Source organism: Sorex araneus, chromosome 4, assembly GCF_027595985.1.
Source record: "Sorex araneus isolate mSorAra2 chromosome 4, mSorAra2.pri, whole genome shotgun sequence".
Taxonomy (NCBI): domain Eukaryota; kingdom Metazoa; phylum Chordata; class Mammalia; order Eulipotyphla; family Soricidae; genus Sorex; species Sorex araneus.
Window position 1 is genome coordinate 123391584 of NC_073305.1, and position 18692 is coordinate 123410275.

General features: G+C 40.7%; 1 protein-coding gene across 5 annotated transcripts in view; it reads right to left on the reverse strand.

The window, feature by feature from the left end:
• GPR63 (G protein-coupled receptor 63) overlaps nt 1-18692 on the reverse strand; it is a 173704-nt gene that overhangs the window by 116069 nt on the left and 38943 nt on the right. Inside the window, exon 2 of one of the 5 annotated variants that reach the window (XM_055135910.1) lies at nt 3352-3398. The exons of the other annotated variants lie outside the window; for them this stretch is intronic. The gene's annotated coding sequence lies outside the window, so the exon portion shown is untranslated. The remainder of the gene's footprint in view (nt 1-3351; nt 3399-18692) is intronic. 5 annotated transcript variants of the gene reach the window in all.

The window sequence follows — 18692 nt, forward strand, 5'->3', positions numbered from 1 at the left end:
CGGACCACCATCTCCTTCATGCAAAATTCTACTTCACAGAGAGGGTAGAAGGGACTGCAAAGTTTAAGATTAGGAAGAGAACTCTCAGAATGACCACCAACTGGGAGCCCTTTGGCACTACTGTGGCAACATGGGAAGATGCTGTCCTTGACAACATCAACGAGGAGTACGATCGACTGGTTCAGCACCTCCATGACTGCACAAGGAATGCCAAGAGTGGAAAAGCCACAAACAGATGCCTGTCTTCAGAAACTCTTGAGCTCATTCACCAATGTGATTTGCCACAAGCCTAGGGCAATCACAAGCAAACATCCGAACTCGCAAAGCTGTGCAGAGAAGCGATAAAGGAAGACCTCAAAGAGAGAAAAGCAGCAGTGTTGGCTGATGCAGCAGAAGCTGGAAAAAGTATTTGCAATGCTCGCCTGTCCTTCGCCAACTACAAGACCAAGATGACTGCCCTCTGACGGACTGATGGATCTATCACATATTCCAGAAGGGCAATGGAGAGGATTATTCACGACTTCTACTTGATCTCTTCGACAGCCATGTCCACCTTCCCACATACCAAATTCCACAAGATGGATATGTCGTTCCCAACGTCCTCCCTTCCAAAATCCGACACACCATTTCATCAATAAAGACGTGTATAGCACCCAGTCTGGACAAGGTTAGACCCAAACACCTGAAGAATCTGCCACCATCAATACACTGGCTCTGCGCTTCACACACTACCTGTCCGTATGCAAGGTTTCGTTCCAGTGAAAAACCAGCAAGACCATTCTGTTATACAAGGAGGGAGACACCCACGACATTGGCAACTATCTCCCAATATGCATGTGGTCCGTCATCTACAAGTTGTTCGCTTAAGTCATCCTGAATAGAATAGGCAGAACACTAGACAAAGGACAACCATGCAAGCAAGCCGGGTTCCAAAAAGGATCGACCATATCCACACAGTGACCAAGACCATTGAAGTTTCGCGAGAGTTCAAGATACTGCTCTGTCTATTGTTCACCGATTTAAAGAAAGCCTTTGATTCTGTTGAGATTGAAGCGGTCATCAAAGCCCTGGCCAAACAGGGCGTTCAAACTCAGTACATCAAGATCCTCCGTGAGCTGTATTACAGATTCACCACCAGGATCTCACCATTCTACAAGGAAGTGATCACTGATGTAAAGAGAAGGGTTCGGGAGTGTAATACCATTTCACTGAAACTCTTCAGTGCCACCCTTGAGAATGTCATGCGATGACTAGAATGGGAAGGAATGGGAGGAACATAGATGGTCAGCAACTACACCACCTCTGCTTTGCTGATGACATCGCTCTAATAACATCAAACATTAGCCAAGTGGCACAAATGCTGGCCAAGTTCGACTGTAAGTATGGAAAGGTCAGACAGCAGCTGAATCTCACCAAGACAATGTTTACGAAAAACAAACCAGTCCCTGACATTCCATTTGCTTTTAATGGAACAAATATCTCTGAATGCAGCAGTTATGTGTACCTGGGTCAAGAACTCAACATGAGGAACGACTTGGCACTACAACTGTGCCGGAGGGAGAGAGCAGCATGGAATGCCTTCAAGAACGCGAAGAAGTGGTTAAGAGGATGAAGAACCTCCGGTTCCAGGCACATCTTTTTGACTCCACTGTTCTTCCTGCACTAACATACACCTCAGAGACCTGGGCCTTACGCAAACAGGATGAGAACGCTATCTGGGTTTTCCCAAGAGGAACTGAAAGAGCTATACTAGAAGTATCACGTCTCACTCAAGTGAGAGAAGGAATCAGAGTTCCGACCTCCGTGGATGATCAAGAATCAGGGACGCAGTCTCATTTGCCAAGGCATCAAAAATCAGATGGGCTGAACACATAATGTGATTTAGAAATGACCACTGGACCAGAGCAATTACCGACTGGATTCCATGAGACTTCAAAAGACTGCATGGCCACCCACCTATGAAATGGTCAGACTTCTTCATCAAAACTCTGAATGATCGGTTTGAGGCTCTTTGTGTTCCTGGAGCAAACAGATGCCATTGGGCTATACTAGCACACAACATGGATGGATGGAGCTGTTACTGGCGCCTGCTCAAGCAAATCAAAGATGAACAGGATGACAAATGATACAAGTAATACAGAGAACTGGAGGACAGAAAGATAATGCAGTGGGTAAGGTACTTTTCTTGCACACAATGACCTGAATTTGATCCCTGGCATCCCATATGGTTCCCCCAAGTACTAATAGAAGTGAATCCTGAGTGCAGAGCCAGGTGTGGTCCCAAAAATAAAACACACAAACAAACAAAAAGAAAATACATGCAACTGATGAAAAAGATTTCCTTTCTGGTATGAAAACGGTATGTGTAAAATATATCATCCTTATTCAGTTCTGGTTCTGTACATTGTTTTTCACCTTAAGCCAAAAGAGATCTTTAGTATTCAGTCATACTTCTCCCCTATTTTCTATACAGACCCTGATGCTGTATGTCAGAGCGTATCTTCTTTTTATAATCTATCAGCCCCAACACAATAGCCTGTACTTCAGTGATGACTAAAATGCAATAACTATTTATAGTACCATAAGAAGAGGGTGAGTAGCCTATCACCTGTAATTTTTTTATTATTGTAATATTGATGAATGCTTCTAAAGCCGTGGGTCCTCACATGGATCTCAGTCTATCCCAATTCTAAAGATGACCTTGATCTCACTGAGTCTAAACTAGTGGGAAGCAATGATGCTCTCAAATACTGTCCCTGACAGAGTAGCTGGCTGCTGGGAAAAACCAGAAAGGGACAAAGAGAATAAAGCAAGCATTCAAAAAATGTATAGCTGACATCACAGAACCCAAAGAGATTAAGAATTTTCAATATTGGCTGGAATATCTTCGTCTGTTTTGAACAAAGTATAAGAATTAAAAAGAAAGAAAGGGGAGCAGATGAGTGAGAGAGAGAGCACACGAGAGTGAGTGAGAGAGACAGAGATCAAGAGAGACTTTGAAGGTTAAAGCACTTTTCTCTATATAGAACTGGCCCCAGTTCAATCTTGAGCACCATATATGAACCCCTGAGCCCTGAGCTCTGCCAGAAGTGACCCATGAGCACAGAGCCAGGAGTGACCCCTGAGCAAAGTAGCGTGTGACCCATGAAGGAAGGCAGGAAGGCAGGAATGCAGGGAGGAAGGGAGGGAGGGAGGGAGGGAAGAAAAGGAGATAAGAGAGGAAAGAGGTGAGGGGAGGAGAGAGGGGAGTGAAGGGGAATGGAGGAGAGGGGAAGGGAGGGAAGGTAAGGGGAGGAGGAGGATGGGTAAGGGGAGAGGAAGGGAGGAAAGGAGAGAATGGAAAGTGTTTACCTTGGCTCAATGAGCATCCCTCTCTTCTTCTGAGCCAGAAGACTGTCCTGGAGGAGACAAGGAGCTACATCATTGGCCTCAAACATCTGCCACACTCCAAGTGAAGAAATTTTTCTTCCCCCACCCCATCTTTCCTCTCATTAAAAAAGACATAAAATGCAAAAGTGATTAAGACAATGATTCTTATGCAACTCCATATACTTTGCCTATATTAGGTCCTTACTACAAGTCTAAAGGTTCATCCTAGAAGGGAATGGGAGAGAAATAGAGCAGGATGCAAGTAAATATATTCTGAGTATTCTCTTGAGATCTTTTAAGAGGCAGGCCTTTGACTTCAGAAGTAACTCAGATTTTAACTTCATTTAGTTAAAATCAAAGAACAATAATTTCCATTGGTTAATCTTTCTTTCAATAATGAAAAGTAACTCATAAGCAGTGTGTATCATTAAAGCAGTGTTTACATTGGAGCCAGGGAGAGGACTGAATTCTACTAGGTTTTGGATTATCTGATTGAATAGAATAACTGAGAAAGTATACATGAAGTGGACAGGGGCAGGTTAGAGTTTTTTAAAAAGTTTGTCAACTGGTGTCAGTTGGTTTTATTTTGGTTTCAGAGCATTGTTTTTGCTTTTTGCTTTTCGTTTTGGTTTTGGGGCCACACCCTGCAGTTCTGAGGATCTGCTCCTGGCATGGTGCTCAGGAATCACTCCCAGCAATGCTTGAGGGATGATGAGTTGTTAGGAATGGAGCCCAGGAACTCACACAATCAAGGCAAGTGTTCTATTAATTACCACATCACCAGCCTTTTAGGCTATTTTTATAAAGAAAAAGTCATCATTACTTCAAAATATGACTTACTTTAAAGGTACATTTAAACATATGTGCAATAAAGCTAATGGGGAAAGATGCATGCACATTTTAAATATGAAACATAAGTAGTGTTCTATTTAAAACACTTCCATTCTGAGTATATTCCCAGTTCCAGGCAGAATGATTACCAAAGAGAGAAGCTTCCTCACTTATCTTCAAAGTAACATTTAGTCTTTCCATGAAGTTTTATAATTAGATTATTAAGCATGAGGATTTATTTGCATTTATGTTACTTTTTCACACAAACATGAAGGAGAAATTAAATTAAATGCCAGGAGAGGCTGTTTCAGAAGAGAATATTCTAAGTGACTTCTGATGACAATTAAAACTGAAACTCAAGGAGCAAGAAAGGTCAGAAATTAATAGAAGAGAAATTAATTATAATTAGAAAGTAGGAAAATTTTTAAGTGGTTAATAGAAGATTAACCTTCTAGAACCTTCCTAGAAATATAAAAACAAAAGAAATGATGAACTCCAAGAGTATAGAGTTTTGTTCATTTCATCTCCTATTTTCATTTCTTATTCTTTGTCTCACATTCATCTGGTCATTGTTCTGCTGAGAATCTTTAGCAGTCTAAAAGTTATTCTTGGGGAAGATGAAGGCAAATTTAATTTCATCAGCCTTTTGGAATAGATCGTAGATACATTATTTTTCTGCTACCACTGTTTCTCACAAAAGAACTTAACTGTGAATTCAACTTTTGGAAGACAATGCCAAATCTTCTCAGATAATGAACCTCGAGTCTTAAAAATGAATCACAGGCCTACCCAGATCTAGTGTGATGTTAAAACATGAATATCTCCTTTCATCTCCTACAAACTATTTGCAGAGAGCAAGGGTGAGACAAGTTTTTTATTTTGTTTTGTTTTTACATCTAGGGAGTACATGGGCATTCAGACTGAAACCCACATTGTAATTAAAAAGAAGTATTATTTTGAGAAACCCATTAAACACTTTTTAGACTTTTAAAAGTCTTTGTTCTTCTAGAAATAATGGTCTTGCCAACTCCTACCAGACAAAAACATTTTAATGGCCCACACTTTACTTCTGAATTCCAGCCCCACCTATATTCAACTGCTCGTTTAACATCTTCCTTGGATATCACAAAGGTGCTGAGATTCTGCCTGTCCAAATTATACGTGGGGAAATGGTTCACCATCATCTATATTCCTCATATTGCTCAGAGACAGGATTGACACCCATCCAGTTATATAAGCAGAAATAGTTGCTTTAACATTTTCCATCCTCAGCTATAATCTGCTCCATCCCCCAAGATCTAAGCATTTTAACTTCTATATACTATCGCCTTCCAGCTACTTTTCCCTACCCCTCTATCAACATTCTGCTCCAAACTACATCATGAAATAGGAATTCTTATCTGAAATAGTGACAAGTTTGCTTGTGCCTGCTACATAACCAGTTGGTATTCAGTAAACATTTGCTTCATGAATAACCTCCTACTAATTATTCACCCATCCTCATTCGCTGTTCACTCTTCATTATTTGAGAATCTCCCACAGTTCTCCAATCAAGTGAACCCCACTCTATTCTATTGTCTCCTGCCAGCATGTACTACCTCGATGATGCTGTCAGCAATTATTTTAGAATTCTCCATGGCACCCCTTGATTCGGGCCTGATCCTGTGCCTGCACCACCCTAGTCTGGAGTGGACAGTAAACCTCAGGAAAACAGAGATGTGACATGGTTTCACTTAGCATTGTACACTTAAACTCAAGCACAACTCAATAAAAAGCACCATCATCACACTCATAAGCTAATGAGTCCTTTGATTATTACTTGTGAAATCTTTAAAAGAGTAAATTCTACAATACTGCATTTGCAATTCTTAACTGAAACCTTGGTATCTTGTTAATTTGGAAAGCAAGCTATATTGAATAGTCCAGTACTAGAGGAAATAGGTGATATCAAGTACCCAGTGGGATCTGACCTTTAGGTAATGTCCATCTTCTAAGTGATGATAAAGTTTGGATATGCCTCTTCCCCAAATTGGTATATTGTGAAACTATTAGCTCAATGTGAGATGGGCCCTTTGGGAAATGACTATGTCACAAGGGCAGAGAACTCTTTCTTGCCTCTTTTGCCAAGAAAAAATATAGTGAGAAGAGGCCACCTGTGATGTCAAAGAGAGAGTCTACCTAACATTCTGGCACCCTAACTTCAGATTTCCAGATGCCAGAACTGGGAGATAGAAAGGATGTCTCTCTTGAGTCCTGACCAGGTTCATGGAGAGTTCTTGAAAGCCCATCTAGAAGACACCAGATGAAGGTGTGTGCACAACTGCATTTTACCTTTCTTCCCTCCCTCTGCTTTACAACCCTTGTCCCTGCACTCCAACTGCCTAGTGACAACATAGCCCAATTAATTAACCTTCCACGTTGTCAGGCTTGGGTTTCCAGGAAGCACTAAAAAAGGGAAACTAATCAAAAATGGTACTGCTAGACTACTTTCGTTGCCTAAACTGTAGTTAATGACCTCACCATCCTTTTACTTCAAGCCAGAATCTGCAAGTCAAAATCCAATTCTTCTGTATAGCACAACAAACCAGTCACTCTTATCCTATTGACTTTACCTCATTTTAAATTGGTGAACTATGATTTAATAACAATTTTATGCAGCATCATTACAACACCACACCTTCCAACTGAGTGTCCACTTTCTTCTAAAACATTCCAAGGATACCTCTTCAATCCTCTCTACCCCCAGCTGAGCTCTGCTCTGTAGAACTCTCTAGTTCTGTTGCCTTTGACCAATGTAGTTGTTACCATACTAATTTTCTTTATATCCCACATGAGAGATTATTATCAGTTTCTCTCCTTTAAATTCAACATACCCCCCAGTTCCACGTAGATAGTGACAAATTGTGTGTGTATATATACACATGACTTCTTTATCCAGTCATTTATTGTTGGTCATTGGGATTGTTTTCAACTATATGATTAGTTCAACTACATGATTATATGATTAGAGCTACAATGAAATAGAAGCACAAATGTCTTTTCAAAATAGTATGATGGGGTTCTTGGGGTAGATAACAAAAAGTAGAATTGCTGATTTATACATGAAAGCTCAATCCTATTCTATGAATTTTTACCTTCTAAGTTGGTAAGGGACTTACCTAAGTAAGTAAGGGACTGGAATGTTAGCACAGCGGATAGGGCATTTGTCTTGCACGCAGCCAACCCAGGTTCAATTCCTCCGTCCCTCTTGGAGAGCCTGGCAAGCTACCGAGAGTATCCTGCCTGCACGGCAGAGTCTGGCAAGCTACCCGTGGCGTATTTGGTATGCCAAAAACAGTAACAAGTCTCACAAGGGAGACATTACTGGTGCCCGCTTGAGCAAAACTGATGAACAGCAGGATGACAGTTCTACATGACAGTGCTACAGTGCTAAGTAGGTAAAGATTTCTCTTCCTGTTTATCCCTATTAGCAAGTTATTAGAACAGCTGCAGCCTCCTAAATCAAACATCTCTTCTCCTCAGCCCCCCATTCCCCTATTAAATCCACCCACCCAGCCACAGCGTGATGAAGTTTTTCTTTAATCACAACCCTACTCATTTTAACACTTGATGAATTCCCATCAAAGTCATGGCAATCAAGCTTATTTTTTCCTCCTCAACAAACCTGAGGGTTATGATATATTCATAATTGATTAAGAATTATGGGGCTGAATTCAAGGTGTTATGGCAGGATGATCAATCCCCCCCAAACGTGTAGAGCAGAGCTGGGCTCTAAGAAAATGTCTCCTCTGCGGGAAGAAGGGACTCTAAAACTTGTCTTCCATCCCCCAATTCCTACCTCCATAGACTGGCCACGATCTGGTTTCCGGGAGAGATCTAGAAGGGTCAGCACGATTGAAACTATACCCTGTGTCACTGTCACTGTCATCCCATTGCTCATCGATTTGTTCGAACGGGCACCAGTAACGTCTCTCATTGAGAGACTTCTTGTTACTGTTTTTGGCATATCCAATACGCCATGGTAGTTTGCCAGGCTCTGCCTCGAGGGCTCGATACTCTCGGTAGCTTGCTGGGCTTTTCGAGAGGAGTGGAAGAATCAAACTGGGGTACCCTGTGTCATCACCTAATAAATTATTTTCTCCCCCTCCTCTTTTCCAGCTCTAAGAGCTAAGCCCATGCCTGCCCCAGGCCTCCGCCAGGCTCCTTCCATTGTGCCAACTCTCTGCAGGTCTCTAGTTCTCCATCTGCTTTCCCCTGACTGGAGTTTGGGACCGGAGAGAACCTTGGGTCTAAACTATTTTTCTAGGAAACCCCTTGCCTTTCTGTCACCTGTGAGCTTTGGCAGCAAGGCCCAGTTTTATGTTCGAGGAAAAAGGGAAGATGGGTTGTGTTGCGGAAATAAAGCTTTATTTGCTTCCCATACTCATCATCATCCTCATCCCGTTGATCATCGAATTTCTCGAGCGGTCTCAGTAACGCCATCTCAAGCCCTGAGATTCTAGAAGCCGCTCTCTACTCGTCCTTCCCAATGATGCAGTATTTGCTTCATAGCCAATATGGCTTCTCATTGAAGAAAAATAATCAATTGCTAAGGAATGAAAGTATAATTGAGAAAATCTTCCTCTCTTCTCTCCAAAATTATATGTTCGCTTGTTTCTTGGATTTTGGTTTTTTGGTTTTTATTTTTCTGACTAGTACTCCTTTTCTGATCACCAAGTCAAGTCAGGTTCCTCTGAGCCATGGCGACTCACAAGTGTTCCATCTCCATGTACTGACTTATCTGGGACCCCTGCTGGTCCCTCTACCGACAGGGCCTTTAACATTGCTATGTCTGCTCACTCCTAAACACTCTAACTGCACTTACACAGCATTGATGCAGGAACTCCGCACCTTTTCTCTGGGTTTACTCCACACATACCTTCACATTAGCACTGTTAAAATGCTACTCTCTCCTGGGAGCAAGGGACCTGTTGAGAAGTTGTCATTAGTTTTTCTTTAACAAAGGGCAGGAGGTGAAGAAAACGTTTTAAAAGCAATAGGTGGTTCCTTTGAACTTAAAACATCTACTGGATGTAACTAACAACCAAATGAAAGAATCATCTCTGGGAACACTTCAATAAACAAACCTGAGGCATACTTTTCAAGATTTCAAGATAATTTCAAACTCAGACAAAAAAAAAAAACCTATTTCCTAATTATCTACTTCTACTTACAATTCCTCATGTAGATTCCAAATGGTAAATTTTGGTTTTTGTTGCTGTCTGGTTTTCTGTGACTTTTTATCTTTTTTGACTTTTGAGTCACACTCAATGGTCCTATTCCCAGCCCAGTGTTCTAAAATCAATCTTGGCAGTGCTCAGCTGACTTACATGCCAGGGATCAAACCCAGGCCTTCTACATGCAAATTATACTCTCTGCCTTTTGAGCTATCTTCCTGGTCCTAAATGTTGACAGTTCTTTAAGAATATTAAAGAATATAAACATAAACTCACGTGATTTTCTAAACATCTAAAGGAAAATGCTTACAAAGTCTAAAAAGGATACAATACTGCATATAGAGTTTAATTATAAAATTATACACAAACACACACAGGCTCAAGGGAAATAATCACCCAAATTCTGAAAACCCTGTAAATAGTAGTGAGAACACAAGTTTGTTCTTTTCTTTTCTATCTAGATTTTAATGGGCTTTTGTTATTTTTATGAGAAAATTAAAGTCATTAATTTGAATCCCAGAAGTATTTTTTCAATATATTTGAAAGCAAGCATAAAGCCACGCTTCACTGAGATTCTAACTAAGTAATATTCAGTGTAGAAGAGCTGCTCCTTAGGGCAGAGTGGTCCAGATGACTCTATGCTTGGTGAGTGAGCCTTATCACCCGAAGGACCCATTCTTCAGTCATTCTATTCACTTTTCTGGTTCTCTCACCTAGGATAAGAGGATGTGAAAGCTGCGAGTCAGAAGTGGAGAGGGTTGAAGGGTTCAGCTCCATGCAGGTCTACTCTAAGTTTTTGAGAGCATCCCACAGACTGCAGAAATACAGCCTTCCAGGTTCGGAGCAGTCAAATTTCCTTAGAGGGACTCACCCTGAGAATTTGTGTGAAGCCCTCACTAGAAATTTCAAGGAGGTCCTCAATGCTTGTGATCTCAGAGGTCAAAGCAAAGAGCATGGAGCTGTTCAGCTCCACAATCGACCGCCCTGCCAAGCATTCCGACAGCAGGCCCTCTCAACGTCTCTAGCCTCTACCCTCCCCTCTCAGTCTGTGTCCTGCAGTGCAGACTGCTAATCCAAGAAGAACATTGCTTTGGCATTAACTATCTGCTATCCTCTTTTTAGAAAAGCATTGCTATGGGGGCCACACCACACAGTGCTTAGATGCGACTGCTGGCACATCTGATGGGTGTTTCTAGGGGACCCTTGCAGTGCTGGAAATCAAACCCAGAATTTTACACGTGCAAACCAATGACTATCACTGGTTCTTTTTTCGGTTTCTTTTCACACATCTCTGTGGCTTCACTCATCATCTTTGACTCAAGTGAAAGAATAAGATACTACAAAGCTATAGTTGCTTTACAGCATCTCTTCAGCTGCTCTCCAGTTCCTTCCTTGTCTTTGAAATAAAATTTAAAAATACTGTTATTATCTAGGACCTGCACCGGAGAGCCTGGCAAGCTCCCTGTGGAGTATTCATATGCCAAATACAGTAACAATGATGGGTCTCATTCCCCTGACCCTGAAGAGCCTCTGATGTGGCGCCACTGGGAAGAATGAGTAAAGAGAGGCTGCTAAAATCTCAGGGCTAGGATGAATGGAGACATTACTGGGCCCGCTCGAGCAAATCGATGATCAACAGGATGACAGTGATAGTGAGAGTGACTATCTAGAAACTTGCCATACAAACAGCAGCCCACAGACTAGCAGCAGCATCTGCATCTTCTGGAGTTTGTTGCAGAATATCAGGCTATAGATTGAATGAATCAGAATCTGCAACTTAAGACGCTAGTGGGATGATTCTCAGACACATTAAAAAAACACTGATTTTAGGCTCACTACCTATGTTGTTTACAACTGCCAAATCTATTTAGAGATTTAATTTAAGACATAGGGAAGAGACAACGCTTGGCCTTCACCTTGCCAATGAAGCAGGAAGCATGTTCATTCCTCATATTCTAGCAGAAGGTATGAAGCCATAAGAATATAGAACTATTCATATTTGTGCATCAGACAGGAGTTTCTCCCAGGACAGCTGAGATTTCGAGTTCAGTGTGCTAAAATTTGCATTGGCCTAGACTAGGGAAACACAGAGTTAGAAATTCTTAAAATGTTAGGCATTTTAACATGTTTTCCAAAATCAGTAAAATCTAAATTTTATGTTGTGCTCTATCTGCCTTATGGTTTTACACTGTTTAAATATACAAACCCACCCCAAGAATTGCTGAATATAGCCATACAGGTCCTGAACACCACCAGGTAGCACTGACAGTACCCAGTCCACAGGGTCCGAGTCGCATCACCTCATCAGGCTCTAGCACTGTAATGAGCTGGATGGGTGGAGAATAACCAGGAGTGGCTTCTGGACTTTCACAGTACTGTTACAGGAGGTCTCTGCCCACCCCCCCCCAACAATATGTATATAATATTCAGAAACTGAGAGTTTTAGGGGAAGACAATCAGAGAAAGAAAGAAGTATTTTCTCACTGATTTGTTCATGGATTTACTAGTTCCTATGCAAACAAAGATGAAGAAACTACGTCTCAACCAAGCAATGGGAGGGAAGTGGCCTGAAAGTGATAGAAGGACAAGGGTGAAGGGTGTTGGGTGCTTGGGTGATGGTGGAGATGGAATAACTTTGTACACCAAAATGGTAAATATTACCATATTATAATAACCTCACCCTAACTACTATAACAAAAACAAGAAATAGTCTCAAATTCATGTGTTTATATGAAGCAAGTCTTCTCAAAACTTGTATAGAAACAGTAATTTACATTTTAAATAATTTCCAAAAATATTATTAATTATCGAGCAAATGGATGAGCAACAGGATGACAGTGGCAGTGACAGTTATTATCTTATACCCCCTTACCTTTATCTCTCTGCCACCACCCCCTTCTCAGATAACCGGGGTTCTATTGTCAATGGCTTCTAATTTTATCTTTTTTGTCTTGTAAACCTATTTTAAACCCATGTGCTGCATACATAAGTAAATCATACAATATTTTCTGCCTTATATTTTGTTCCATATAATTACCTTTAGAACCTCCCATTTTGTTTTGAATGTAAACATTCACATTTTTATTGTTGAATAGTAGCCATTATTAAAAATGTACCATAAATTCTTTATCCAATCATCTGTCAATAGGCAATTCAGTTACTTCCATATTTCAGCTGCTGTAAATAAGTGCATTAAACAATGGGGCAGATGATAGTTTTGTGTTCATGCTTTCATTTCTGCAGTCACATATCTAAAAGTATATGGCTGGATACTAAAAGTACATATTTCATAGCACTTCTGTATTTTCAACTTCGTATTCCTTATGTCTATGATTTGTTTCATGCATTGTTCAATTCTTTTTGCTAATACTTCTTTGAGAATTATGACATTCTCAGGGAATGTTCCTCAGGGATATTGTTCATCTTTTTTGTGTGATGTCCCTGCATGGTTTTGATCTCATAAAATGTTTAGGAGAGGAGTATTCCTTCTTCAGTTTTTTTGACAAGTATAGAGAATAGGTTTAAATTTTTCTTTATAGATTTGGTTACACACTGGAGCATTAGCACAGTGGGTAGGGCATTTGCCTTGCACATGGTCGACCAAGGTTTGATTCCTCCATCCCTCTCAGAGAGCATGGCAAGCTATCGAGAGTATCCCACCCGCACGACAGAGCCTGGCAAACTACCTGTGGCGTATTCAATATGCCAAGAACAGTAACAAGTCTCACAATGGAGACATTACTGGTGCCCACTTGAGCAAATCAATGAACAACTGGACGATAGTGCAGTGCAATGCAGATTTGGTTACATTCACTGCTATAACCTGGTCCACAACTTTTGTTCTGGGGAAGTTGTTTTTATTTACTGTTGCTATTTCCATACTTGTGATTTGCAGTTTCTGTTTCTTCTTCTTCAGTCTTGGTAAATAGTATTTATCTAATTACCCATTTCTTCTAAGTTAATGAACAACTACATGACAACAAACTTGAAAACATAGGAGATATGGATAAACTTTTATAGTTATTTATAGTACCCTCTTAAAATCTTTGTATTTCTGTAGTACCTGTTGTAATTTCTCCTGTCTTTTTTTGAAAAAGTTTAATATTTTTTCTCTCTTCTTTATAAAGCTAGTTAATGGCTATGTGTTGTATATTTCTGAAAAGCTCACGTTCATTGATCTTTTGCATTTTCTTTTTTGTTTTATTTTCACTGATTTACAATATGATTTTTATTACTTCCTCCTACAACTATAGGTTTTATCTGTTGCTCTTTTAGTTTCTTTAAAAATGAGATTAAATATCATGCCCTTGGCCCAGATAAGATCCGGAGCTGCTGCTCGCAAAACAGACCCTCTGCTCCTTAAGACTATGATCCAAGAGGTCTTCTAACCTATTTTGGCACCCAGAGCGGCTTCTCTTTTTTTTTCTTTTCATCTGGACTTTATTGATCTAATAAAATTACATTAAAAATTGAAATGAATTATACATTATTATGCTCATGTTTCCCCCATACAAAGTTCGAGAACCCATCCCTTCACCAGTGCCCATTCTCTACCACCAGTAAACCCAGCATCTCTCCCACCCTCCCCAGTCCCGTTCCCCCCCCCACACCCCACACTGCCACTATGGCAGGGTATATTCCCTTTTGTTCTCTCTCTCTGATTAGGTGTTGTGGTTTGCAATAAAGGTGTTGAGTGGCCATTGTGTTCAGTCTCTAAGTCTACATTCGGCACGCATCACCCTTCCCCCACATGACCTCCGACCACATTTTACTTGGTGTTCCCTTCTCTGAGCTGCCCAGAATGAGAGACCAGCCTCCAAACCATGGAGTCAACCTCCTGGTACTTATTTCTACTATTCTTGGGTGTTAGACTCCTAGTCTATTATTCTATATTCCACAGATGAGTGCAACCTTTCTATGTCTGTCTCTCTCTTTCTGACTCATTTCACTTAGCATGATACTTTCCATGCTGATCCACTTATATGCAAACTTCATGACCTCATTTTTTCTAACAGCTGCATAGTATTCCATTGTATAGATGTACCAAAGTTTCTTCAACCAGTCATCTGTTCTAGGGCACTCAGGTTTTTTCCAGATTCTGGCTATTGTAAACAGTGCTGCAATGAACACATAAGTGCAGATGTCATTTTGACTATACTTTTTTGCTTCCCAGAGCGGCTTCTTACAGACATGCACCTGGGCTGAACTGAACTAAAACATCAGAAATCCAAAACCTCATAGAATCTTGATTCTCAGCAATGAAAAGAAATTATTAAATGATGCCTTTACAGCAGGCCTGATTGTTGGGGGAAAATTCCAAACAATAATAGTGAGTTCTCTATTGAAATATGGAATGTACCCAAAGTATAGAGATAAAATGAAGATCATTAGCTACTTAGGTGGGGGCTGGGTGGGAGGGTTCTTGGTGGTAGAACATGTGCACTGGTGAAGGGGTGGGGTTTCAATCATTATGTGACTGAGACTTATACCTGAAAGCTTTGTATTTTTTTTTCACGGTGACTCAATATAATAAAATAAAATTAAGGGGGAAAAAAAGGAGAGAGAGAACAAAAGGGAATGCCCTGCCACAGAGGCGAGGTGGGGGGGGATGGGGCGAAGGGGTGGGAGGGATTATGGGGTCATTAGTGGGCACTGGTGGAGGTATGGGTACTCAAGCTGTGTATGACAGAAACACAAGCATGAGAATATGTAAACCTGTATCTGTACCCTCACGGTGACTCATTAATAAAAAATAATAAAAATAAATAAATAAATAACAAAACTTTTTTAAAAATGAGATTAAATAGAATGATTTTCTTGGTTCCTTGGAAAGCCACTATCACTATTAACTCCTTTCTACCACTTTTTCTGTACCACATAGGTTATAATAACATGTGTTTTCATTTTCATTTGTCTCCAGATCCTGCTTTAATTTCCTTGTTAACTCAGTAGCTGCTCAGGAACATATTGTTTAAGACTCCACAGATTTGCGGCTCCACATGCTGGTTTTCTTTCTGTAGCTGAATTTTAATTTTATAGTATTTTGATAAAAAATATGTAGCACTGTTAGCACTGTGATCCTATTGTTCATCAATTTGCTCGAGCGGGTACCAGTAATGTCTCCATTGTGAGACTTATTGTTACTGTTTTTGACATATCAAATATGCCATGGGTAGCTTGCCAGGCTCTTTCGTGCAGGCGGGATACTCTTGGTAGCTTGCCAGGCACTCTGAGAAGGACGGAGGAATCGAATCCGGGTCGGCTGCATGCAAGGCAAATGCCCTACCTGCTGTGCTATCACTCTTTGGTATAATTTCAATCTTTGTAAATTAATGACTTGAAGTGATAGCACAGTAGGTAAGGCGTTTGCCTTGCAAGCGGCCGAACCAGGTTTGATTCCTTTGTCCCTCTCGGAGAGCCCAGCAAGCTACCGAGAGTATCCCGCCCACATGAAAAAGCTTGGCAAGTTACCCATGCTGTATTTGATATGCCAAAAACAGTAACAAAAAGTCTCACCGTGGAGACATTACTGGTGCCTGCTCTAGCAAATGGATGAACAACCGAGCAACAGTGCTACAGTGAATTGATACTTGTTTTCTGTCCCAGCTGACAGTCTACCCTTGAGAAAGTTCTTGTGCCCTTGAAAAAAATTCAAGCGTTGATACTGGGGATGAAATGTAGTAACCCCATCGTTTGAGCTAATCCTCTATGACTATTTCTTTATTCTACATTTAGTTCATCTGTCCTTAGTTCTGAATGTTAAAATTTATTATTTCATTGCTATTACTCGCATTCAAATTAATAATTAGTATATTTTGCTGCTCTTCACATACAGTTAGTATAAAATCTTGTATTAACCTTCAATCAACATAACATCCATTGATGTAACATTATATTTTTGAGCAGGAAATCTGCTCTCTAAATATAGCTGAAACTGCCTTTTGAAAGTTCCCTTTTGCTTATAAGACTGTTTTCCAACCTTCAATTGAATTTTGTTTTTATTTTGTATTTTGACATTGGCAACTCTTTCTCTCTGCCTCTGTCTGTCTCTGTAAGTGTGTGTGTGTGTGTGTGTGTGTGTGTGTGTGTGTGTGTGTCTCATTGGAACAATGACTGGGGTCAGAAGTCAGAAATCTGGTTGCAGTTCTTGCACATTTAGCTGTAGTACTTTCTGGGGGTTGCAGTCTAGGTTATGGTGCTCCCAGGAGCCACACAATTTAGTTGTGGCGCTCTTACATAAAGTTACAGTGTTTACCACGTGGCGTGGCACACACTTTAGTGCTCATATATATAATAGGTTTTATGAGCCAGATATTAGACACTTTGGGGGAGAGAGGCACACCCAGTGACGCCCAGGGCTTATTCTTGGCTCTGTGCTTAGGCATCACTCCGGGTGGTGCTCAGGGGACCATAAGCAGTATTAATTAACCATCTTAACAACTGTACTAGCTCTCAAGCACACCTATATTGTATTGTTGCAAATCACAGAGGGCAATACCACTAGGGTCACACTCAGCATGTGGGTGGTGCTAGGGATCAAATTCAGTCTCACTCATGGAAAGGAGATGCTCTACCACTGAACTATCCCAGACCCCTGGATTTTGCTTTTCCTGTGGGTGTTTGCCTCCCAAGCAGTACTTAGGAGATTTAAGGACTATCTTCTCTGGCCTCCTAATGTGCCAGGAATTAACTGGACCACTGAGAGATGTGGGAATCCTCTAGGACTGCACCAGGTAATGTTTAGGGAACCATGTGTACTGGGGATGGATCAGACCCAGGTTAGACATATGCTAGGCAGGCACCTTAGCCACTATCCTGAATTTTGTTTCTTGATCTGTTTCACTGATCCATGCCTTTTAACTGGTAGATTCAGATCATTAATATTAAGGATAACTGTTTTGTTTTGTTTTGTGTTTCAGGTTACACCTGTCGATGTAGAGGAGTTACTCCTGGCTCTGTACTCAGGAATTACTCCTGGCAGTGCTGGGGGACCATATGGGATGCAGGAAATCAAACCTGGGTTAGTCGAATGCAAGGCAAATGCTGTACCTGCTGTGCTATCGCTCCAGCCCCTACTCAGGATAATTATTGAAACAGAATTTATTGCCACTTCACAATTTGATTTTACGAAATTTTTTTAGGGGGCATAGGGGGTTGGCCACACTCACACTCAGTGGTACTCAGACCTTACTCCTGGCTCTATGCCCAAGGATTACTCCAGGCAGAGCTTGGAGGGAGATCATATGGGATACCGGGACTGAATCTGGGTTGGCCACATGCAAAGCAAGAGCCCTAACGGCTGTACTACTGTTCCTGCCTTTAAGGGATGTTTTTGCTTTAACACTGTTCTTTTGCTTCGCGTGTCATTTCTTCTCCTGCATTTTAACATCATCTGTTCTTGCTGTGTGAATTTCCTCTCCAGTTTCTTATGCTTTTCATCCACAGATTTTAACGTTTGGTCCTGAAACTTACTAAGTTCTACTTACACAAACAATCTGTGACCTTTATGTGAATGAAACACATACTCTTTTCATTGGGTCACAAGTTTACTCTTGTCCCCCACTCCTTCCAAAATTGTTGCTGGTTTTGTGGTGGTTGTTGCTGCTTCTATTGTTGTTTTGTACCTTGCTACTCCTAAGTGAATTGCTTTTGTTTTATGGCATCATTTAGTATTTGTTGTGATGGCAGTTGATAGATTACTTCATGTTTATCTGTGAAATTTCTTTTTAGCTTCCTACTAACCTAAATGCTAATCTGGAAGCAGAGTATTCACTGAAAATCTTCCTTCAGGATTTTAAATAACTCATGGCATTGCCTTCTACCTTATATCTCTCCTGAAAAAAAAGTCTATGAACACTCTTATGAGGATTCCCTTGTAAATAATTTGGTTTTCCCTAGGTACATGAACTATTCTGTCCTTGTCTTTACTTTTTAACACTTTAATCATAAAGCCTCAGGGTGTCTACTTCTGAGTTTGTTTTGTTTGGAATTCTTGGCCTCCTGTACTTGGTTGTTTGGTCGCTTTCCAAGATTAAAGAAACTCTTTGATGATGATGATGATGATGATGATGATGATGATTAAGAAGATGATGTAGTCACACCCAAATGATCTAAGGAGCTACTCCCTTCTCCTGAGTTGGAGGACAGTTGCCAGGGATCAAATTCATTCCACTGGCATAGAAAGCTGAGCTAACCTGTTGAGCTATCTCTCTGACCCTGGAAAGCCTTTATTATTGTTTTTTTTTAAATATAGCTTTTACCATTTCCTCCCTCTTG